This window comes from Hyla sarda, chromosome 1 (assembly GCF_029499605.1).
Source record: "Hyla sarda isolate aHylSar1 chromosome 1, aHylSar1.hap1, whole genome shotgun sequence".
In the NCBI taxonomy this organism is placed as follows: domain Eukaryota; kingdom Metazoa; phylum Chordata; class Amphibia; order Anura; family Hylidae; genus Hyla; species Hyla sarda.
Window position 1 is genome coordinate 259,175,930 of NC_079189.1, and position 22,630 is coordinate 259,198,559.

The following is a 22,630-nucleotide window of genomic DNA, read 5'->3' on the forward strand; positions in this document are numbered from 1 at the left end:
CAGTTGACATTTTGCTCTGTTGCCGCCTTCCGTTCCGATTCCGAAAAGGATTTATTGATGCTTAAATGCACAGTATAAAAAGCATGGATTTGTCAATGGCCAACCTAAGCTGAACGTGCCTGCTCTCGTCAGATCGCAGACTGCTACCCAGCTTAGGGCCCGGTAAGTATTGGCATGGGAGACTGGCTGGGAATCCCGGGTGCCGTTGATACTTTGCTCTATTGCTGCCTTCCGCTCCGATTCCGAAAATAATTTATTGATGCTTAAATTCACAGTATACAAGGTGTGAAGCTGTCGACGGCCATCCTAAGCTTAACGCGCCTGCTCTCGTCAGATCGCAGACTGGTACAGATCTTAGGGCCCGGTAAGTACTGGCTGGGAATCCCGGCTGCCGTTGACATTTTGCTCTGTTGCCGCCTTCCGTTCCGATTCCGAAAAGGATTTATTGATGCTTAAATGCACAGTATACAAAGTTTGAAGCTGTCAACGGCCATCCTAAGCTGAACGCGCCTGCTCTCGTCAGATCGCAGACTGCTACCCAGCTTAGGGCCCGGTAAGTACCAGCATGGGAGACTGGCTGGGAATCCCAGGTGTCGTTGACATTTTGTTCTGTTGCCGCCTTCCGCTCCGATTCCGAAAAGGATTTATTGATGCTTAAATCCACAGTATACAAAGTGTGAAGCTGTCAACGGCCATCCTAAGCTGAACGCGCCTGCTCTCGTCAGATCACAGACTGCTACCCAGCTTAGGGCCTGGTAAGTACCAGCATGGGAGACTGGCTGGGAATCCCGGGTGCAGTTGACATTTTAATCTGTTGCCGCCTTCCGCTCCGATTCGGAAAAGGATTTATTGATGCTTAAATACACAATATACAGGGTGTGAAGCTGTCAACGGCCATCCTAAGCCTGAAGTGCCTGCTCTCCTCAGATCGCAGACTGCTGCCCGACAGTTACCGGCATGGGAGACTGGCTGGCAATCCAAGGTGCCATTGACATTTTGCTCTGTTGCCGCCTTCCTCTCCGATTAATAAAAATATTTATTGATGCTTAAATCCACAATATACAAGGCGTGAAGAAGTCAATGGCCATCCTAAGCTGAACGCGCCTGCTCTCGTCAGATCGCAGACTGCTACCCAGCTTAGGGCCCAGTAAGTACCTGCATGGGAGACTGGCTGGGAATCCCGGGTGCAGATGACATTTTGCTCTGTTGTCGCCTTCCGTTCCGATTCCGAAAAGGATTTATTGATGCTTAAATGCACAGTATAAAAAGCATGAAGCTGTCAATGGCCATCCTAAGCTGAACGCGCCTGCTCTCGTCAGATCGCAGACTGATACCCAGCTTAGGGCCTGGTAAGTACCAGCATGGGAGACTGGCTGGGAGTCCCGGGTGCAGTTGACATTTTAATCTGTTGCCGCCTTCCGCTCCGATTCGGAAAAGGATTTATTGATGCTTAAATGCACAATATAAAGGGCGTGAAGCTGTCAACGGCCATCCTAAGCTGAACCCGCCTGCTCTCGTCAGATCGCAGACTGCTACCCAGCTTAGGGCCCGATAAGTACCAGCATGGGAGACTGGCTGGGAATCCCAGGTGTTGTTGACATTTTTCTCTGTAGCCGCCTTCCGCTCCGATTCCGAAAATGATTTATTGATGCTTAAATCCACAGTATACAGGGTGTGAAGCCGTCTATGGCTATCCTAAGCTGAATGTGCCTGTTCTTGTGAGATCGCAGACTGCTGCACGGCAAGTACCAGCATGGGAGACTGGCTGGGAATCCCAGGTGTTGTTGACATTTTGCTCTGTAGCCGCCTTCCGCTCCGATTCCGAAAATGATTTATTGATGCTTAAATCCACAGTATACAGGGTGTGAAGATATCTACGGCCATCCTAAGCTGAATGCGCCTGTTCTTGTCAGATCGCAAACTGCTACCCAGCTTCGGGCCTGGTAAGTACCAGCATGGGAGACTGGCTGGGAATCCCGAGTGCAGTTGACATTTTGTTCTTTTTCTGCTCCGATTCCGAAAATCATTTATTGATGCTTAAATCCACAGTATACAAAGTGTGAAGCTGTCAACGGCCATCCTAAGCTGAACGCGCCTGCTCTCGTCAGATCGCTGACTGCTACCCAGCTTAGGGCCTGGTAAGTACCAGCATGGGAGACTGGCTGGGAATCCCGGGTGCAGTTGACATTTTAATCTGTTGCCGCCTTCCGCTCCGATTCAGAAAAGGATTTATTGATGTTTAAATCCACAATATACAGGGTGTGAAGCTGTCGACGGCCATCCTAAGCTTAACGCGCCTGCTCTCGTCAGATCGCAGACTGCTACCCAGCTTAGGGCCCAGTATGTACCGGCATGGGAGACTGGCTGGGAATCCCGGATGCAGTTGTCATTTTGCTCTGTTGCCGCCTTCCGCTCCGATTCGGAAAAGGATTTATTGATGCTTAAATCCACAATATACAGGGTGTGAAGCTGTCAACGGCCATCCTAAGCTGAACACGCCTGCTCTTGTCAGATCGCAGACTGCTACCCAACTTAGGGCCCGGTAAGTACTGGCATGGGAGACTGGCTGGGAATCCCGGGTGCCGTTGCCATTTTGCTCTATTGCTGCCTTCCGCTCCGATTCAGAAAAGGATTTATTGATGTTTAAATCCACAATATACAGGGTGTGAAGCTGTCGACGGCCATCCTAAGCTTAACGCGCCTGCTCTCGTCAGATCGCAGACTGCTACCCAGCTTAGGGCCCAGTATGTACCGGCATGGGAGACTGGCTGGGAATCCCGGATGCAGTTGTCATTTTGCTCTGTTGCCGCCTTCCGCTCCGATTCGGAAAATAATTTATTGATGCTTAAATCGACAGTATACAAGGTGTGAAGCTGTCGACGGCCATCCTAAGCTTAACGCGCCTGCTCTCGTCAGATCGCAGACTGCTACTCAGCTTAGGGCCCCGTATGTACCGGCATGGGAGACTGGCTGGGAATCCCGGATGCAGTTGACATTTTGCTCTGTTGCCGCCTTCCGTTCCGATTCCGAAAAGGATTTATTGATGCTTAAATGCACAGTATAAAAAGCATGAAGCTCTCAATGGCCGTCCTAAGCTGAACGCGCCTGCTCTCGTCAGAGCTCAGACTGCTACCCAGCTTAGGGCCAGGTACGTACTGGCATGGGAGACTGGCTGGGAATCCCGGTTGCCGTTGACATTTTGCTCTATTGCTGCCTTCCGCTCCGATTCCGAAAAGAATTTATTGATGCTTAAATCCACAGTATACAAGGTGTGAAGCTGTCGACGGCCATCCTAAGCTTAACGCGCCTGCTCTCGTCAGATCGCAGACTGGTACAGATCTTAGGGCCTGGTAAGTACCGGCATGGGACACTGGCTGGGAATCCCGGATGCAGTTGACATTTTGCTCTGTTGCCGCCTTCCGTTCCGATCCCGAAAAGGATTTATTGATGCTTAAATGCACAGTATAAAAAGCATGAAGCTGTCAATGGCCGTCCTAAGCTGAACGCGCCTGCTCTCGTCAGATCGCAGACTGCTACCCAGCTTAGGGCCCGGTAAGTACCGGCATGGGAGACTGGCTGGGAATCCCGGGTGCCGTTGACATTTTGCTCTATTGCTTCCTTCCGCTCCGATTCCGAAAATAATTTATTGATGCTTAAATCCACAGTATAAAAGGTGTGAAGCTGTCGACGGCCATCCTAAGTTTAACGCGATTGCTCTCGTCAGATCGCAGACTGGTACAGATCTTAAGGCCCGGAAAGTACCAGCATGGGACACTGGCTGGGAATCCCGGCTGCCGTTGACATTTTGCTCTGTTGCCGCCTTCCGTTCCGATTCCGAAAAGGATTTATTGATGCTTAAATGCACAGTATAAAAAGCATGAAGCTGTCAACGGCCATCCTAAGCTGAACGCGCCTGCTCTCGTCAGATCGCAGACTGTTATCCAGCTTAGGGCCCGGTAAGTAACAGCATGGGAGACTGGCTGGGAATTCCAGGTGTCGTTGACATTTTGCTCTGTTGCCGCTTTCCGCTCCGATTCCGAAAAGGATTTATTGATGCTTAAATCCACAGTATACAGGGTGTGAAGATGTCTACGGCCATCCTAAGCTGAATGCGCCTGTTCTCGGCAGATCGCAGACTGCTACCCAGCTTCGGGCCTGGTAAGTACCAGCATGGGAGACTGGCTGGGAATCCCGAGTGCAGTTGACATTTTGCTCTGTTTCTGCTCCGATTCCGAAAATTATTTATTGATGCTTAAATCCACAGTATACAAAGTGTTAAGCTGTCAACGGCCATCCTAAGCTGAATGCGCCTACTCTCGTCAGATTGCAGACTGCTACCCAGCTTAGGGCCAGGTACGTACTGGCATGGGAGACTGGCTGGGAATACTGGTTGCCGTTGACATTTTGCTCTATTGCTGCCTTCCGCTCCGATTCCGAAAAGAATTTATTGATGCTTAAATCCACAGTATACAAGGTGTGAAGCTGTCGACGGCCATCCTAAGCTTAACGCGCCTGCTCTCGTCAGATCGCAGACTGGTACAGATCTTAGGGCCCGGTAAGTACCGGCATGGGACACTGGCTGGGAATCCCGGCTGCCGTTGACATTTTGCTCTGTTGCCGCCTTCCGTTCCGATTCCGAAAAGGATTTATTGATGCTTAAATGCACAGTATACAAAGTGTGAAGCTGTCAACGGCCATCCTAAGCTGAACGCGCCTGCTCTCGTCAGATCGCAGACTGCTACCCAGCTTAGGGCCTGGTAAGTATCTGCATGGGATACTGGCTGGGAATCCCGGGTGCAGTTGACGTTTTAATCTGTTGCCGCCTTCCGCTCCGATTCGGAAAAGGATTTATTGATGCTTAAATCCACAATATACAGGGTGTGAAGCTGTCAACGGCCATCCTAAGCCTGAACGTGCCTGCTCTCCTCAGATCGCAGACTGCTGCCCGGCAGATACCAGCATGGGAGACTGGCTGGCAATCCAAGGTGCCATTGACATTTTTCTCTGTTGCCGCCTTCTTCTCAGATTAATAAAAATATTTATTGATGCTTAAATCCACAATATACAAGGCGTAAAGATGTCAACAGCCATCGTAAGCTGAACGCGCCTGCTCTCGTCAGATTGCAGACTGCTACCCAGCTTAGGGCCCAGTAAGTACCGCCATGGGAGACTGGCTGGGAATCCCGGGTGCAGTTGACATTTTGCTCTGTAGCCGCCTTCCGCTCCGATTCCGAAAAGGATTTATTGATGCTTAAATCCACAGTATACAGGGTGTGAAGCCGTCTACGGCCATCCTAAGCTGAATGTGCCTGTACTTGTCAGATCGCAGACTGCTGCCCGGCAAGTACGGGCATGGGAGACTGGCTGGCAATCCAAGGTGCTATTGACATTTTGCTCTGTTGCCGCCTTCCTCTCTGATTCCGAAAAGGATTTATTGATGCTTAAATCCACAGTATACAGGGTGTGAAGCCGTCTACGGCTATCCTAAGCTGAATGCGCCTGTTCTTGTCAGATCGCAGACTGCTGCCCGGCAAGTACGGGCATGGGAGACTGGCTGGCAATCCAAGGTGCTATTGACATTTTGCTCTGTTTCCGCCTTCCTCTCCGATTAAAAAAATATTTATTGATGCTTAAATCCACAGTATACAAGGCGTGAAGATGTCAACGGCCATCCTAAGCTGAACGCGCCTGCTCTCGTCAGATCGCAGACTGCTACCCAGCTTCGGGCCCGGTAAGTACTGGCATGGGAGACTGGCTGGGAATCCCGGTTGCCGTTGACATTTTGCTCTATTGCTGCCTTCCGCTCCGATTCCGAAAAGAATTTATTGATGCTTAAATCCACAGTATATAAGGTGTGAAGCTGTCGACGGCCATCCTAAGCTTAACGCGCCTGCTCTCGTCAGATCGCAGACTGGTACAGATCTTAGGGCCCGGTAAGTACCGGCATGGGACACTGGCTGGGAATCCCGGCTGCCGTTGACATTTTGCTTTGTTGCCTCCTTCCGTTCCGATTCCGAAAAGGATTTATTGATGCTTAAATGCACAGTATACAAAGTGTGCAGCTGTCAACGGCCATCCTAAGCTGAACGTGCCTGCTCTCGTCAGATCGCAGACTGCTACCCAGCTTAGGGCCTGGTAAGTACCAGCATGGGAGACTGGCTGGGAATCCCGGGTGCAGTTGACATTTTAATCTGTTGCCGCCTTCCGCTCCGATTCGGAAAAGGATTTATTGATGCTTAAATGCACAGTATAAAGGGCATGAAGCTGTCAACGGCCATCCTAAGCTGAACGCGCCTGCTCTCGTTAGATCGCAGACTGCTACCCAGCTTAGGGCCCGGTAAGTACCAGCATGGGAGACTGGCTTGGAATCTCAGGTGTTGTTGACATTTTGCTCTGAAGCTCTGTAGACATTTTGCTCCGATTCCGAAAAGGATTTATTGATGCTTAAATCCACAATATACAGGGTGTGAAGCCGTCTACGGCTATCCTAAGCTGAATGCGCCTGTTCTTGTCAGATCGCAGACTGCTGCCCGGCAAGTACGGGCATGGGAGACTGGCTTGCAATCCAAGGTGCTATTGACATTTTGCTCTGTTGCCGCCTTCCTCTCCAATTAAAAAAAATATTTATTGATACTTAAATCCACAGTATACAAGGCGTGAAGATGTCAACTGTCATCCTAAGCTGAACTTGCCTGCTCTCGTCAGATCGCAGACTGCTACCCAGCTTAGGGCCCGGTAAGTACCGGCATGAGAGACTGGCTGGGAATCCCGGGTGCCGTTGACATTTTGCTCTATTGCTGCCTTCCGCTCCGATTCCGAAAATAATTTATTGATGCTTAAATCCACAGTATAAAAGGTGTGAAGCTGTCGACGGCCATCCTAAGTTTAACGCGCCTGCTCTCGTCAGATCGCAGACTGGTACAGATCTTAAGGCCCGGAAAGTACCGGCATGGGACACTGGCTGGGAATCCCGGCTGCCGTTGACATTTTGCTCTGTTGCCGCCTTCCGTTCCGATTCCGAAAAGGATTTATTGATGCTTAAATGCACAGTATAAAAAGCATGAAGCTGTCAACGGCCATCCTAAGCTGAACGCGCCTGCTCTCGTCAGATCGCAGACTGCTACCCAGCTTAGGGCCCGGTAAGTAACAGCATGGGAGACTGGCTGGGAATCCCAGGTGTCGTTGCCATTTTGCTCTGTTGCCGCTTTCCGCTCCGATTCCGAAAAGGATTTATTGATGCTTAAATCCACAGTATACAGGGTGTGAAGATGTCTACGGCCATCCTAAGCTGAATGCGCCTGTTCTCGGCAGATCGCAGACTGCTACCCAGCTTCGGGCCTGGTAAGTACCAGCATGGGAGACTGGCTGGGAATCCCGAGTGCAGTTGACATTTTGCTCTGTTTCTGCTCCAAATCCGAAAATTATTTATTGATGCTTAAATCCACAGTATACAAAGTGTTAAGCTGTCAACGGCCATCCTAAGCTTTATGCGCCTGCTCTCGTCAGATTGCAGACTGCTACCCAGCTTAGGGCCTGGTAAGTACCAGCATGGGAGACTGGCTGGGAATCCCAGGTGCAGTTGACATTTTAATCTGTTGCCGCCTTCCGCTCCGATTCAGAAAAGGATTTATTGATGCTTAAATCCACAGTATACAGGGTGTGAAGCTGTCAAAGGCCATCCTAAGCCTGAACATGCCTGCTCTCCTCAGATCGCAGACTGCTGCCCGGCAGATACAGGAATGGGAGACTGGCTGGCAATCCAAAGTGCCATTGACATTTTGCTCTGTTGCCGCCTTCTTCTCCGAATAATAAAAATATTTATTGATGCTTAAATCCACAATATACAAGGTGTAAAGATGTCAACGGCCATCCTAAGCTGAACACGCCAGCTCTCGTCAGATCGCAGACTGCTACCCAACTTAGGGCCCGGTAAGTACTGGCATGGGAGACTGGCTGGGAATCCCTGGTGCCGTTGCCATTTTGCTCTATTGCTGCCTTCCACTCCGATTCCGAAAAGAATTAATTGATGCTTAAATCCACAGTATACAATGTGTGAAGCTGTCGACGGCCATCCAAAGCTGAACGCGCCTGCTCTCGTCAGATCGCAGACTGCTACCCAGCTTAGGGCCCAGTAAGTACCGGCATGGGAGACTGGCTGGGAATCCCGGATGCAATTGACATTTTGCTCTGTTGCCGCCTTCCGTTCCGATTCCGAAAAGGATTTATTGATGCTTAAATGCACAGTATAAAAAGCATGAAGCTGTCAATGGCCATCCTAAGCTGAACGCGCCTGCTCTCGTCAGATCGCAGACTGCTACCCAGTTTAGGGCCCGGTAAGTACTGGCATGGGAGACTAGCTGGGAATCCCGGTTGCCGTTGACATTTTGCTCTATTGCTGCCTTCCGCTCCGATTCCGAAAAGAATTTATTGATGCTTAAATCCACAGTATACAAGGTATGAAGCTGTCGACGGCCATCCTAAGCTTAACGCGCCTGCTCTCGTCAGATCGCAGACTGGTACAGATCTTAGGGCCCGGTAAGTACCGGCATGGGACACTGAATGGGAATTCCCGGCTGCCGTTGACATTTTGCTCTGTTGCCGCCATCCGTTCCGTTCCGATTCCGAAAAGGATTTATTGATGCTTAAATGCACAGTATACAAAGTGTGAAGCTGTCAATGGCCATCCTAAGCTGAACGCGCATGCTCTCGTCAGATCGCAGACTGCTACCCAGCTTAGGGCCTGGTAAGTACCAGCATGGGAGACTGGCTGGGAATTTCGGGTGCAGTTGACATTTTAATCTGTTGCCGCCTTCCGCTCCGATTCGGAAAAGGATTTATTGATGCTTAAATGCACAGTATAAAGGGCGAGAAGCTGTCAACGGCCATCCTAAGCTGAAAGCGCCTGATCTCGTCAGATCGCAGACTGCTACCCAGCTTAGGGCCCGGTAAGTACCAGCATGGGAGACTGGCTGGGAATCCCAGGTGTTGTTGACATTTTGCTCTGTAGCCGCCTTCCGCTCCGATTCCGAAAAGGATTTATTGATGCTCAAATACACAGTTTACAGGGTGTGAAGCCATCTACGGCTATCCTAAGCTGAATGTGCCTGTTCTTGTCAGATCGCAGACTGCTGCCTGGCAAGTACTGGCATGGGAGACTGGCTGGCAATCCAAGGTGCTATTGACATTTTGCTCTATTGCTGCCTTCCGCTCCGATTCCGAAAATAATTTATTGATGCTTAAATCCACAGTATACAAGGTGAGAAGCTGTCGACGGCCATCCTAAGCTAAACGCGCCTGCTCTCGTCAGATCGCAGACTGGTACAGATCTTAGGGCCCGGTAAGTACCGGCATGGGACACTGGCTGGGAATCCCGGCTGCCGTTGACATTTTGCTCTGTTGCCGCCTTCCATTCCGATTCCGAAAAGGATTTATTGATGCTTAAATGCACAGTATAAAGGGCGAAAAGCTGTCAACGGCCATCCTAAGCTGAACGCGCCTGCTCTCGTCAGATTGCAGACTGCTACCTAGCTTAGGGCCCGGTAAGTACCAGCATGGGAGACTGGCTGGGAATCCCAGGTGTCGTTGACATTTTGCTCTGTTGCCGCCTTCCGCTCCGATTCCGAAAAGGATTTATTGATGCTTAAATCCACAGTATACAGGGTGTGAAGATGTCTACGGCCATCCTAAGCTGAATGCGCCTGTTCTTGTCAGATCACAGACTGCTACCCAGCTTCGGGCCTGGTAAGTACCAGCATGGGAGACTGGCTGGGAATCCCGGGTGCAGTTGACATTTTGCTCTGTTTCTGCTCCGATTCCAAAAATTATTTATTGATGCTTAAATCCACAGTATACAAAGTGTGAAGCTGTCAACGGCCATCCTAAGCTGAACGCGCCTGCTCTCGTCAGATCACAGACTGCTAACCAGCTTAGGGCCTGGTAAGTACCAGCATGGGAGACTGGCTGGGAATCCCGGGTGCAGTTGACATTTTAATCTGTTGCCGCCTTCCGCTCCGATTCGGAAAAGGATTTATTGATGCTTAAATCCACAGTATACAGGGTGTGAAGCCATCTACGGCTATCCTAAGCTGAATGTGCCTGTTCTTGTCAGATCGCAGACTGCTGCCCGGCAAGTACGGGCATGGGAGACTGGCTGGCAATCCCAGGTGCTATTGCCATTTTGCTCTGTTGCCGCCTTCCTCTCCGATTCCGAAAAGGATTTATTGATGCTTAAATGCACAGTATACAAGGCGAGAAGATGTCAACGGCCGTCCTAAGCTGAACGCGCCTGCTCTCGTCAGATCGAAGACTGCTAGCCAGTTTTGGGCCTGGTAAGTACCAGCATGGGAGACTGGCTGGGAATCCCGGGTGCAGCTGACATTTTGCTCTGTTTCTGCTCCGATTCCGAAAATTATTTATTGATGCTTAAATCCACAGTATACAAAGTGTGAAGCTGTCAACAGCCATCCTAAGCTGAACGCGCCTGCTCTCGTCAGATCGCAGACTGCTACCCAGCTTAGGGCCTGGTAAGTACCAGCATGGGAGACTGGCTGGGAATTCCGGGTGCAGTTGACATTTTAATCTGTTGCCGCCTTCCGCTCCGATTTGGAAAAGGATTTATTGATGCTTAAATCCACAATATACAAGTCGTGAAGATGTCAACGGCCATCCTAAGCTGAACGCGCCTGCTCTCGTCAGATCGCAGACTGCTACCCAGCTTAGGGCCCAGTAAGTACCGGCATGGGAGACTGGCTGGGAATCCCGGGTGCAGTTGACATTTTGCTCTGTTGCCGCCTTCCGTTCCGATTCCGAAAAGGATTTATTGATGCTTAAATGAACAGTATAAAAAGCATGAAGCTGTCAATGGCCATCCTAAGCTGAACGCGCCTGCTCTCGTCAGATCGCAGACTGGTACAGATCTTAGGGCCCGGTAAGTAACAGCTTGGGAGACTGGCTGGGAATCCCAGGTGTCGTTGACATTTTGCTCTGTTGCCGCCTTCCGCTCCGATTCCGAAAAGGATTTATTGATGCTTAAATCCACAGTATACAGGGTGTGAAGATGTCTACGGCCATCCTAAGATCAATGCGCCTGTTCTCATCAGATCGCAGACTGCTACCCAGCTTCGGGCCTGGTAAGTACCAGCATGGGAGACTGGCTGGGAATCCCGAGTGCAGTTGACATTTTGCTCTGTTTCTGCTCCGATTCCGAAAATTATTTATTGATGCTTAAATCCACAATATACAGGATGTGAAGCTTTCAACGGCCATCCTAAGCTGAACGCGCCTGCTCTCGTCAGATCGCAGACTGCTACCCAGCTTAGGGCCCGGTAAGTACCAGCATGCGAGACTGGCTGGGAATCCCAGGTGTTGTTGACATTTTGCTCTGTAGCCGCCTTCCGCTCCGATTCCGAAAAGGATTTATTGATGCTTAAATCCACAGTATACAGGGTGTGAAGCCGTCTACGGCTATCCTAAGCTGAATGTGCCTGTTCTTGTCAGATCGCAGACTGCTGCCCGGCAAGTACGGGCATGGGAGACTTGCTGGCGATCCAAGGTGCTATTGACATTTTGCTCTGTTGCCGCCTTCCTCTCCGATTCCGAAAAGGATTTATTGATGCTTAAATGTACAGTATGAAAAGCATGAAGCTGTCAATGGCCATCCTAAGCTGAACGCGCCTTCTCTCGTCAGATCGCAGAATGCTACCCAGCTTAGGGCCCGGTAAGTACTGGCATGGGAGACTGGCTGGGAATCCCGGGTGCCGTTGCCATTTTTCTCTATTGCTGCCTTCCGCTCCGATTCTCGAAAATAATTTATTGATGCTTAAATCCACAGTATACAAGGTGTGAAGATGTCAACGGCCATCCTAAGCTGAACGCGCCTGCTCTCGTCAGATCGCAGACTGCTACGCAGCTTAGGGCCCAGTAAGCACCGGCATGGGAGACTGGCTGGGAATCCCGGGTGCAGTTGCCATTTTGCTCTGTTGCCGCCTTCCGTTCCGATTCCGAAAAGGATTTATTAATGATTAAATGCACAGTATAAAAAGCATGAAGCTGTCAATGGCCATCCTAAGCTGAACTCGCCTGCTCTCGTCAGATCGCAGACTGCTACCCAGCTTAGGGCCCGGTAAGTACTGGCATTTGAGACTGGCTGGGAATCCCGGGTGCTGTTGACATTTTGCTCTATTGCTGCCTTCCGCTCCGATTCCGAAAAGAATTTATTGATGCTTAAATCCACAGTATACAAGGTGTGAAGCTGTCGACGGCCATCCTAAGCTTAACGCGCCTGCTCTTGTCAGATCGCAGACTGGTACAGATCTTAGGGCCCGGTAAGTACCGGCATGGGACACTGGTTGGGAATCCCGGCTGCCGTTGACATTTTGCTCTGTTGCCGCCTTCCGTTCCGATTCCGAAAAGGATTTATTGATGCTTAAATGCACAGTATAAAGGGCGAGAAGCTGTCAACGGCCATCCTAAGCTGAACGCGCCTGCTCTCGGCAGATCGCAGACTGCTACCCAGCTTAGGGCCCGGTAAGTACCAGCATGGGAGCCTGGCTGGGAATCCCAAGTATTGTTGACATTTTGCTCTGTTGCCGCCTTCCGCTCCGATTCCGAAAAGGTTTTATTGATGCTTAAATCCACAGTATACACGGTGAGAAGATGTCTACGGCCATCCTAAGCTGAATGTGCCTGTTCTTGTCAGATCGCAGACTGCTACCCAGCTTAGGGCCTGGTAAGTACCAGCATGGGAGACTGGCTGGGAATCCCGGGTGCATTTGACATTTTAATCTGTTGCCGCCTTCCGCTCCGATTCGGAAAAGGATTTATCGATGCTTAAATGCACAATATACAGGGTGTGAAGCAGTCAAGGGCAATCCTAAACTGAACGCGCTTGCTCTCGTCAGATCGCAGACTGCTACCCAGCTTAGGGCCCGGTAAGTACCAGCATGGGAGACTGGCTGGGAATCCCAGGTGTTGTTGACATTTTGCTCTGTAGCCGCCTTCCGCTCCGATTCCGAAAAGGATTTATTGATGCTTAAATCCTTAGTATACAGGGTGTGAAGCCGTCTACGGCTATTCTAAGCTGAATGTGCCTGTTCTTGTCAGATCACAGACTGCTGCCCGGCAAGTACGGGCATGGGAGACTGGCTGGCAATCCAAGGTGCTATTGACATTTTGCTCTGTTGCCGCCTTCCTCTCTGATTCCGAAAAGGATTTATTGATGCTTAAATGCACAGTATAAAGGGCAAGAAGCTGTCAACGGCCATCCTAAGCTAAACGCGCCTGCTCTCGTCAGATCGCAGACTGCTACCCAGCTTAGGGCCCGGTAAGTACTGGCATGGGAGACTGGCTGGGAATCCCGGGTGCCGTTGACATTTTGCTCTATTGCTGCCTTCCGCTCCGATTCCGAAAATAATTTATTGTTGCTTAAATCCACAGTATACAAGGTGTGAAGCTGTCAACAGCCATCCTAAGCTTAACATGCCTGCTCTCGTCAGATCGCAGACTGGTACAGATCTTAGGGCCCGGTAAGTACCGGCATGGGACACTGGCTGGGAATATCGGCTGCCGTTGACATTTTGCTCTGTTGCCGCCTTCCGTTCCGATTCCGAAAAGGATTTATTGATGCTTAAATGCACAGTATAAAGGGCATGAAGCTGTCAACGGCCATCCTAAGCTGAACGCACCTGCTCTCGTCAGATCGCAGACTGCTACTCAGCTTAGGGCCCGGTAAGTACCAGCATGGGAGTCTGGCTGGTATTCTCAGGTGTTGTTGACATGTAGCTCTGTAGACATTTTGCTCCGATTTCGAAAAGGATTTATTGATGCTTAAATCCACAGTATACAGGGTGTGAAGCCGTCTACGGCTATCCTAAGCTGAATGCGCCTTTTCTTGTCAGATCGCAGACTGCTGCCCAGCAAGTACGGGCATGGGAGACTGGCTGGCAATCCAAGGTGCTATTGACATTTTGCTCTGTTGCCGCCTTCCTCTCCGATTAAAAAAAATATTTATTGATGCTTAAATCCACAGTATACAAGGCGTGAAGATGTCAACGGCCATCCTAAGTTGAACGCGCCTATTCTCGTCAGATTGCAGACTGCTAAGCAGCTTAGGGCCCAGTAAGTACCGGCATGGGAGACTGGCTGGGAATCCCGGGTGCAATTGACATTTTGCTATGTTGCCGCCTTCCGTTCCGATTCCGAAAAGGATTTATTGAAGCTTAAATGCACAGTATAAAAAGCATGAAGCTGTCAATGGCCATCCTAAGCTGAACGCGCCTGCTCTCGTCAGATCGCAGACTGGTACAGATCTTTGGGCCCGGTACGTACCGGCATGGGACACTGGCTGGGAATCCTGGCTGCCGTTGACATTTTGCTCTGTTGCCGCCTTCCGTTCCGATTCCGAAAAGGATTTATTGATGCTTAAATGCACAGTATAAAGGGCGAGAAGCTGTCAACGGCCATCCTAAGCTGAATGCGCCTGCTCTTGTCAGATCGCAGACTGCTACCCAGCTTAGGGCCCGGTAAGTACCAGCATGGGAGACTGACTGGGAATCTCAGGTGTCGTTGACATTTTGCTCTGTTGCCGCCTTCCGCTCCGCTCCGTTCCGAAAAGGATTTATTGATGCTTAAATCCACAGTATACAGGGTGTGAAGATGTCTACTTCCATCCTAAGCTGAATGTGCTTGTTCTCGTCAGATCGCAGACTGCTACCCAGCTTCGGGCCTGGTAAGAACCAGCATGGGAGACTGGCTGGGAATCCCGGGTGCAGTTGACATTTTGCTCTGTTTCTGCTCCGATTTCGAAAATTATTTATTGATGCTTAAATCCACAGTATACAAAGTGTGAAGCTGTCAACAGCCATCCTAGGCTGAACGCGCCTGCTCTCGTCAGATCGCAGACTGCTACCCAACTCAGGGCCTGGTAAGTACCAGCATGGGAGACTGGCTGGAATCCCGGGTGCAGTTGACATTTTAATCTGTTGCCGCCTTACGCTCCGATTCGGAAAAGGATTTATTGATGTTTAAATCCACAATATACAGGGTGTGAAGCTGTCAACGGCTATCCTAAGCTGAATGCGCCTGTTCTTGTCAGATCGCAGACTGCTGCCCGGCAAGTACGGGCATGGGAGACTGGCTGGCAATCCAAGGTGCCATTGACATTTTGCTATGTTGCCGCCTTCCTCTCCGATTATTAAAAATATTTATTGATGCTTAAATCCACAATATACAAGGAAAGAAGATGTCAACAGCCATCTTAAGCTGAACGCGCCTGCTCTCGTCAGATTGCAGACTGCTACCCAGCTTAGGGCCCAGTAAGTACCGGCATGGGAGACTGGCTGGGAATCTCGGGTGCAGTTGACATTTTGCTCTGTTGCCGCCTTCCGTTACGATTCCGAAAAGGATTTATTGATGCTTAAATGCACATTATAAAAATCATGAAGCTGTCAATGGCCATCCTAAGCTGAACGCGCCTGCTCTCGTCAGATCGCAGACTGCTACCCAGCTTAGGGCCCGGTAAGTACTGGCATGGGAAACTGGCTGGGAATCCCGCTTGCCGTTGACATTTTGCTCTATTGCTGCCTTCCGCTCCGATTCCGAAAAGAATTTATTGATGCTTAAATCCACAGTATACAAGGTGTGAAGCTGTCGACGGCCATCCTAAGCTGAACGCGCCTGCTCTCGTCAGATCGCAGACTGGTACAGATCTTAGGGCCCGGTAAGTACCGGCATGGGACACTGGCTGGGAATCCCGGCTGCCGTTGACATTTTGCTCTGTTGCCGCCTTCCGTTCGGATTCCGAAAAGGATTTATTGATGCTTAAATGCACAGTATACAAAGTGCGAAGCTGTCAACGGCCATCCTAAGCTGAACGCGCCTCCTCTCGTCAGATCGCAGACTGCTACCCAGCTTAGGGCCTGGTAAGTACCAGCATGGGAGACTGGCTGGGAATCCCAAGTGTCGTTGACATTTTGCTCTGTTGCCGCCTTCCGCTCCAATTCCGAAAAGGTTTTATTGATGCTTAAATCCACAGTATACAGGGTGTGAAGATGTCTACGGCCATCCTAAGCTGAATGCGCCTGTTCTCGTCAGATCGCAGACTGCTTCCCAGCTTCGGGCCTGGTAAGTATCAGCATGGGAGACTGGCTGGGAATCCCAGGTGCAGTTGACATTTTAATCTGTTGCCGCCTTCCGCTCCGATTCGGAAAAGGATTTATTGATGCTTAAATGCACAGTATAAAGGGCGAGGAGCCGTCAACGGCCATCCTAAGCTGAACGCGCCTGCTCTCGTCAGATCGCAGACTGCTACCCAGCTTAGGGCCCGGTAAGTACCAGCATGGGAGACTGGCTGGGAATCCCAGGTGTTGTTGACATTTTGCTCTGTAGCCGCCTTCCGCTCCGATTCCGAAAAGGATTTATTGATGCTTAAATCCACAGTATACAGGGTGTGAAGCCGTATACGGCTATCCTAAGCTGAATGTGCCTGTTCTTGTCAGATCGCAGACTGCTGCCCGGCAAGTACGGGCATGGGAGACTGGCTGGCAATCCAAGGTGCTATTGACATTTTGCTCTGTTGCCGCCTTCCTCTCCGATTCCGAAAAGGATTTATTGATGCTTAAATGCACAGTATAAAAAGCGTGAAGCTGTCAATGGCCATCCTAAGCTGAACGCGCCTGCTCTCGTCAGATCGCAGACTGCTACCCAGCTTAGGGCCCGGTAAGTACTGGCATGGGAGACTGGTTGGGAATCCCGGGTGCCGTTGACATTTTGCTCTATTGCTGCCTTCCGCTCCGATTCCGAAAAGAATTTATTGATGCTTAAATCCACAGTATACAAGGTGTGAAGCTGTCGACGGCCATCCTAAGCTTAACGCGCCTGCTCTCGTCAGATCGCAGACTGGTACAGATCTTAGGGCCCGGTAAGTACCGGCATGGGAGACTGGCTGGGAATCCCGGCTGCCGTTGACATTTTGCTCTGTTGTCGCCTTTCGTTCCGATTCCGAAAAGGATTTATTGATGCTTAAATGCACAGTATAACGAGCAAAAAGCTGGCAACGGCCATCCTAAGCTGAACGCGCCTGCTCTCGTCAGATCGCAGACTGCTACCCAGCTTAGGGCCCGGTAAGTACCAGCATGGGAGACTGGCTGGGAATCCCAGGTGTCGTTGACATTTTGCTCTGTTGCCGCCTTCCGCTCCGATTCCGAAAAGGATTTATTGATGCTTAACTGCACAGTATAAAAAGCATGAAGCTGTCAATGGCCATCCTAAGCTGAACGCGCCTGCTCCCGTCAGATCGCAGACTTCTACCCAGCTTAGGGCCCGGTACGTAACAGCATGGGAGACTGGCTGGGAATCCCAGGTGTCGTTGACATTTTGCTCTGTTGCCGCCTTCCGCTCCGAATCCGAAAAGGATTTATTGATGCTTAAATCCACAGTATACAGGGTGTGAAGATGTCTACGGCAATCCTAAGCTGAACGCGCCTGCTCTCGTCAGATCGCAGACTGCTACCCAGCTTAGGACCTGGTAAGTACCAGCATGGGAGACTGGCTGAGAATCCCGGGTGCAGTTGACATTTTAATCTGTTGCCGCCTTCCGCTCCGATTCGGAAAAGGATTTATTGATGCTTAAATCCACAATATACAGGGTGTGAAGCTGTCAACGGCCATCCTAAGCCTGAACGTGCCTGCTCTCCTCAGATCGCAGACTGCTGCCCGGCAGATACCGGCATGGGAGACTGGCTGGCAATCCAAGGTGCCATTGACGTTTTGCTCTGTTGCCGCCTTCTTCTCCGAATAATAAAAATATTTATTGATGCTTAAATCCACAATATACAAGGCGTAAAGATGTCAACGGCCATCCTAAGCTGAACGCGCCTGCTCTCGTCAGATCGCAGACTGCTACACAGCTTAGGGCCTGGTAAGTACCAGCATGGGAGATTGGCTGGGAATCCCGGTTTCTGTTGACATTTTGCTCTATTGCTGCCTTCCGCTTCGATACCGAAAATAATTTATTGATGCTTAAATCCACAGTATACAAGGTGTGAAGCTGTCGACGGCCATCCTAAGCTTAACGCGCCTGCTCTCGTCAGATCGCAGACTGGTACAGATCTTAGGGCCCGATAAGTACCGGCATGGGACACTGGCTGGGAATGCCCGGCTGCCGTCGACATTTTGCTCTGTTGCCGCCTTCCGTTCCGATTCCGAAAAGGATTTATTGATGCTTAAATGCACAGTATAAAGGGCGTAAAGATGTCAACGGCCATCCTAAGCTGAACGCGCCTTCTCTCGTCAGATCGCAGACTGCTATCCAGCTTAGTGCCCGGTAAGTACCAGCTTGGGAGACTGGCTGGGAATCCCAGGTGTTGTTGACATTTTGCTCTGTAGCCGCCTTCCGCTCCGATTCCGAAAAGGATTTATTGATGCTTAAATCCACAGTATACAGGGTGTGAAGCCGTCTACGGCTATCCTAAGCTGAATGTGCCTGTTCTTGTCAGATCGCAGACTGCTGCCCGGCAAGTACGGGCATGGGAGACTGGCTGGCAATCCAAGGTGCTATTGACATTTTGCTCTGTTGCCGCCTTCCTCTCCGATTCCGAAAAGGATTTATTGATGCTTAAATGCACAGTATAAAAAGCATGAAGCTGTCAATGGCCATCCTAAGCTGAACGCGCCTGCTCTCGTCAGATCGCAGACTGCTACCCAGCTTAGGGCCCGTTAAGTACTGGCATGGGAGAATGGTTGGGAATCCCGGGTGCCATTGACATTTTGCTCTATTGCTGCCTTCTGCTCCGATTCCGAAAAGGATTTATTGATGCTTAAATGCACAGTATAAAAAGCATGAAGCTGTCAATGGCCATCCTAAGCTGAACGCGCCTGCTCCCGTCAGATCGCAGACTTCTACCCAGCTTAGAGCCCGGTACGTAACAGCATGGGAGACTGGCTGGGAATCCCAGGTGTCGTTGACATTTTGCTCTGTTGCCGCCTTCCGCTCCGATTCCGAAAAGAATTTATTGATGCTTAAATGCACAGTATACAAAGTGGGAAGCTGTCAACGGCCATCCTAAGCTGAACGCGCCTTCTCTTGTCAGATTGCAGACTGATACCCAGTTTAGGGCCTGGTAAGTACCAGCATGGGAGACTGGCTGGGATTCCCGGGTGCAGTTGACATTTTAATCTGTTGCCGCCTTCCGCTCCGATTCGGAAAAGGATTTATTGATGCTTAAATGCACAGTATAAAGGGCGTGAAGCTGTCAACGGCCATCCTAAGCTGAACGCGCCTGCTCTCGTCAGATCGCAGACTGCTTCCCAGCTTAGGGCCCGGTAAGTACCAGCATGGGAGACTGGCTGGGAATCCCAGGTGTTGTTGACATTTTGCTCTGTAGCCGCCTTCCGCTCCGATTCCGAAAAGGATTTATTGATGCTTAAATGCACAGTATAAAAAGCATGAAGCTGTCAATGGCCATCCTAAGCTGAACGCGCCTGCTCTCGTCAGATCGCAGACTGCTACCCAGCTTAGGGCCCGGTAAGTACTGGCATGGGAGACTGGCTGGGAATCCCAGGTGTCGTTGACATTTTGCTCTGTTGCCGCCTTCCGCTCTGATTCGGAAAAGGATTTATTGATGCTTAAATGCACAGTATAAAGGGCGTGAAGCTGTCAACGGCCATCCTAAGTGGAACGCGCCTGCTCTTGTCAGATCGCAGACTGCTACCCAGCTTAGGGCCCGGTAAGTACCAGCATGGGAGACTGTCTGGGAATCCCAGGTGTTGTTGACACTTTGCTCTGTAGCCGCCTTCCGCTCCGATTCCGAAAAGGATTTATTGATGCTTAAATGCACAGTATAAAAAGCATGAAGCTGTCAATGGCCATCCTAAGCTGAACGCGCCTGCTCTCGTCAGATCGCAGACTGCTACCCAGCTTAGGGCCCGGTAAGTAACAGCATGGGAGACTGGCTGGGAATCCCAGGTGTCGTTGACATTTTGCTCTGTTGCCGCCTTCCGCTCCGATTCCGAAAAGGATTTATTGATGCTTAAATCCACAGTATACAGGGAGTGAAGATGTCTACGGCCGTCCTAAGCTGAACGCGCCTGCTCTCGTCAGATCGCATACTGCTACCCAGCTTAGGGCCCGGTAAGTACCAGCATGGGAGACTGGCTGGGAATACCAGGTGTCGTAGACATTTTGCTCTGTTGCCGCCTTCCGCTCCAATTCCGAAAAGGATTTATTGATGCTTACATCCACAGTATACAGGGCGTGAAGATGTCTACGGCCATCATAAGCTGAATGCGCCAGTTCTCGTCAGATCGCAGACTGCTACACAGCTTCGGGCCCAGTAAGTAACAGCATGGGAGACTGGCTGGGAATCCCGAGTGCAGTTGCCATTTTGCTCTGTTTCTGCTCCGATTCCGAAAATTATTTATTGATGCTTAAATCCACAGTATACAAAGTGTGAAGCTGTCAACGGCCATCCTAAGCTGAACGCGCCTGCTCTCGTCGGATCGCAGACTGCTACCCAGCTTAGGGCCTGGTAAGTACCAGCATGGGAGACTGGCTGGGAATCCCGGGTGCAGTTGACATTTTAATCTGTTGCCGCCTTCTGCTCCAATTCAGAAAAGGATTTATTGATGCTTAAATCCACAATATACAGGGTGTGAAGCTGTCAACGGCCATCCTAAGCCTGAACGTGCCTGCTCTCCTCAGATGGCAGATACCGGCATGGGAGACTGGCTGGCAATCCAAGGTGCCATTGACATTTTGCTCTGTTGCCGCCTTCTTCTCTGATTAATAAAAATATTTATTGATGCTTAAATCCACAATATACAAAGCGTAAAGATGTCAACGGCCATCCTAAGCTGAACGCGCCTGCCCTCGTCAGATCGCAGACTGCTACCCAGCCTAGGGCCCAGTAAGTACCGGCATGGGAGACTGGCTGGAAATCCCGGGCGCAGTTGACATTTTGCTCTGTTGCCGCCTTCTGCTCTGATTCGGAAAAGGATTTATTGATGCTTAAATGCACAGTATAAAGGGCGTGAAGCTGTCAATGGCCATCCTAAGCTGAACGCGCCTGCTCTTGTCAGATCGCAGACTGCTACCCAGCTTAGGGCCCGGTAAGTACCAGCATGGGAGACTGGCTGGGAATCTCAGGTGTTGTTGACATTTTGCTCTGTAGCTCTGTAGACATTTTTCTCCGATTCCGAAAAGGATTTATTGATGCTTAAATCCACAGTATACAGGGTGTGAAGCCGTCTACGGCTATCCTAAGCTGAATGTGCCTGTTCTTGTCAGATCGCAGACTGCTGCCCGGCAAGTACGGGCATGGGAGACTGGCTGGCAATCCAAGGTGCTATTGACATTTTGCTCTGTTGCTGCCTTCCTCTCCGATTCCGAAAAGGATTTATTGATGCTTAAATGCACAGTATAAAAAGCATGAAGCTGTCAATGGCCATCCTAAGCTGAACGCGCCTGCTCTCGTCAGATCGCAGACTGCTACCCAGCTTAGGGCCCGATAAGTACTGGCATGGGAGACTGGTTGGGAATCCCGGGTGCCGTTGACATTTTGTTCTATTGCTGCCTTCCGCTCTGATTCCGAAAATAATTTATTGATGCTTAAATCCACAGTATACAAAGTGTGAAGCTGTCATCGGCCATCCTAAGCTTAACGCGCCTGCTCTCGTCAGATCGCAGACTGATACCCAGCTTAGGGCCTGGTAAGTACCAGCATGGGAGACTGGCTGGGAATCCCAGGTGTTGTTGACATTTTGCTCTGTAGCCGCCTTCCGCTCCGATTCCGAAAAGGATTTATTGATGCTTAAATGCACAGTATAAAGGGCGTGAAGCTGTCAACGGCCATCCTAAGCGGAACGCGCCTGCTCTCCTCAGATCGCAGACTTCTACCCAGCTTAGGGCCCGGTACGTACCGGCATGGGAGACTGGCTGGGAATCCCAGGTGTTGTTGACATTTTGCTCTGTAGCCGCCTTCCGCTCCGATTCCGAAAAGGATTTATTGATGCTTAAATGCACAGTATAAAAAGCATGAAGCTGTCAATGGCCATCCTAAGCTGAACGCGCCTGCTCCCGTCAGATCGCAGACTTCTACCCAGCTTAGGGCTCGGTACGTAACAGCATGGGAGACTGGCTGGGAATCCCAGGTGTCGTTGACATTTTGCTCTGTTGCCGCCTTCCGCTCCGATTCCGAAAAGGATTTATTGATGCTTAAATCCACAGTATACAGGGTGTGAAGATGTCTACGGCCATCCTAAGCTGAATGCGCCTGTTCTCGTCAGATCGCAGACTGCTACCCAGCTTCGGGCCTGGTAAGTACCAGCATGGGAGACTGGCAGTGAATCCCGAGTGCAGTTGACATTTTGCTCTGTTTCTGCTCCGATTCCGAAAATGATTTATTGATTCTTAAATCCACAGTATACAAAGTGTGAAACTGTCAACGGCCATCCTAAACTGAACGCGCCTGCTCTCGTCAGATCGCAGACTGCTACCCAGCTTAGGACCTGGTAAGTACCAGCATGGGAGACTGGCTGGGAATCCCGGGTGCAGTTGACATTTTAATCTGTTGCCGCCTTCCGCTCCGATTCGGAAAAGGATTTATTGATGCTTAAATCCACAATATACAGGGTGTGA

At 50.4% G+C, this 22,630-nt stretch overlaps 14 pseudogenes; all 14 read left to right on the forward strand.

The window, feature by feature from the left end:
- The first annotated feature begins 482 nt into the window (after nucleotides 1-482).
- On the forward strand, nucleotides 483-602 carry LOC130314159 (5S ribosomal RNA; annotated as a pseudogene).
- A 2,879-nt stretch (nucleotides 603-3,481) lies between these two features.
- Nucleotides 3,482-3,601, forward strand: LOC130352573 (5S ribosomal RNA; annotated as a pseudogene).
- A 284-nt stretch (nucleotides 3,602-3,885) lies between these two features.
- LOC130352313 (5S ribosomal RNA) lies at nucleotides 3,886-4,005 on the forward strand (annotated as a pseudogene).
- A 1,655-nt stretch (nucleotides 4,006-5,660) lies between these two features.
- LOC130318492 (5S ribosomal RNA) lies at nucleotides 5,661-5,780 on the forward strand (annotated as a pseudogene).
- Nucleotides 5,781-8,262: 2,482 nt separating this feature from the next.
- Nucleotides 8,263-8,382, forward strand: LOC130347968 (5S ribosomal RNA; annotated as a pseudogene).
- Nucleotides 8,383-8,874: 492 nt separating this feature from the next.
- Nucleotides 8,875-8,994, forward strand: LOC130347784 (5S ribosomal RNA; annotated as a pseudogene).
- Nucleotides 8,995-9,865: 871 nt separating this feature from the next.
- LOC130328349 (5S ribosomal RNA) lies at nucleotides 9,866-9,985 on the forward strand (annotated as a pseudogene).
- A 467-nt stretch (nucleotides 9,986-10,452) lies between these two features.
- LOC130347119 (5S ribosomal RNA) lies at nucleotides 10,453-10,572 on the forward strand (annotated as a pseudogene).
- A 2,678-nt stretch (nucleotides 10,573-13,250) lies between these two features.
- On the forward strand, nucleotides 13,251-13,370 carry LOC130331279 (5S ribosomal RNA; annotated as a pseudogene).
- Nucleotides 13,371-16,250: 2,880 nt separating this feature from the next.
- Nucleotides 16,251-16,370, forward strand: LOC130320249 (5S ribosomal RNA; annotated as a pseudogene).
- A 272-nt stretch (nucleotides 16,371-16,642) lies between these two features.
- On the forward strand, nucleotides 16,643-16,762 carry LOC130322062 (5S ribosomal RNA; annotated as a pseudogene).
- A 284-nt stretch (nucleotides 16,763-17,046) lies between these two features.
- On the forward strand, nucleotides 17,047-17,166 carry LOC130352030 (5S ribosomal RNA; annotated as a pseudogene).
- A 2,282-nt stretch (nucleotides 17,167-19,448) lies between these two features.
- Nucleotides 19,449-19,568, forward strand: LOC130323816 (5S ribosomal RNA; annotated as a pseudogene).
- A 1,861-nt stretch (nucleotides 19,569-21,429) lies between these two features.
- LOC130326999 (5S ribosomal RNA) lies at nucleotides 21,430-21,549 on the forward strand (annotated as a pseudogene).
- Nucleotides 21,550-22,630: the final 1,081 nt, after the last annotated feature.